A 232-nucleotide genomic window follows, 5' to 3' on the forward strand; every position below is an offset into this window, starting at 1 on the left:
GCCCAGGGGTGGCTGGGGGGCATTTGGAGGGCTCCTAATTTGGTCTGAGGGCATTTGGGGGGTCCCTGGGAGGGTCTCGGAGACTTAGAAAGAGGGTTGGGGGAGTCCTAAGGGGGTCTGGGGGTGCTCTTCAGAAAGGTTGTGGAGCCCTCAGGGGTCTAAAGAGTCCTTTAGGGGGGGTTGGGGGCATTTGGGGCACTCTGAGTGGGTCTGGGAGTGTCCATAAGAGGGT

The 232-nt window shown here is 60.3% G+C and overlaps 1 protein-coding gene across 1 annotated transcript in view; it reads left to right on the forward strand.

Annotated features, from left to right (window-relative positions):
- Positions 1-232, forward strand: part of LOC103809558 (putative RNA-binding protein 3) — a gene marked incomplete at both ends in the record, with an annotated part of 751 nt that overhangs the window by 116 nt on the left and 403 nt on the right. The gene's annotated exons all lie outside the window — the stretch shown is intronic.

Source organism: Acanthisitta chloris, unplaced genomic scaffold (genome assembly GCF_000695815.1).
Source record: "Acanthisitta chloris isolate BGI_N310 unplaced genomic scaffold, ASM69581v1 scaffold6599, whole genome shotgun sequence".
Classification (NCBI taxonomy): domain Eukaryota; kingdom Metazoa; phylum Chordata; class Aves; order Passeriformes; family Acanthisittidae; genus Acanthisitta; species Acanthisitta chloris.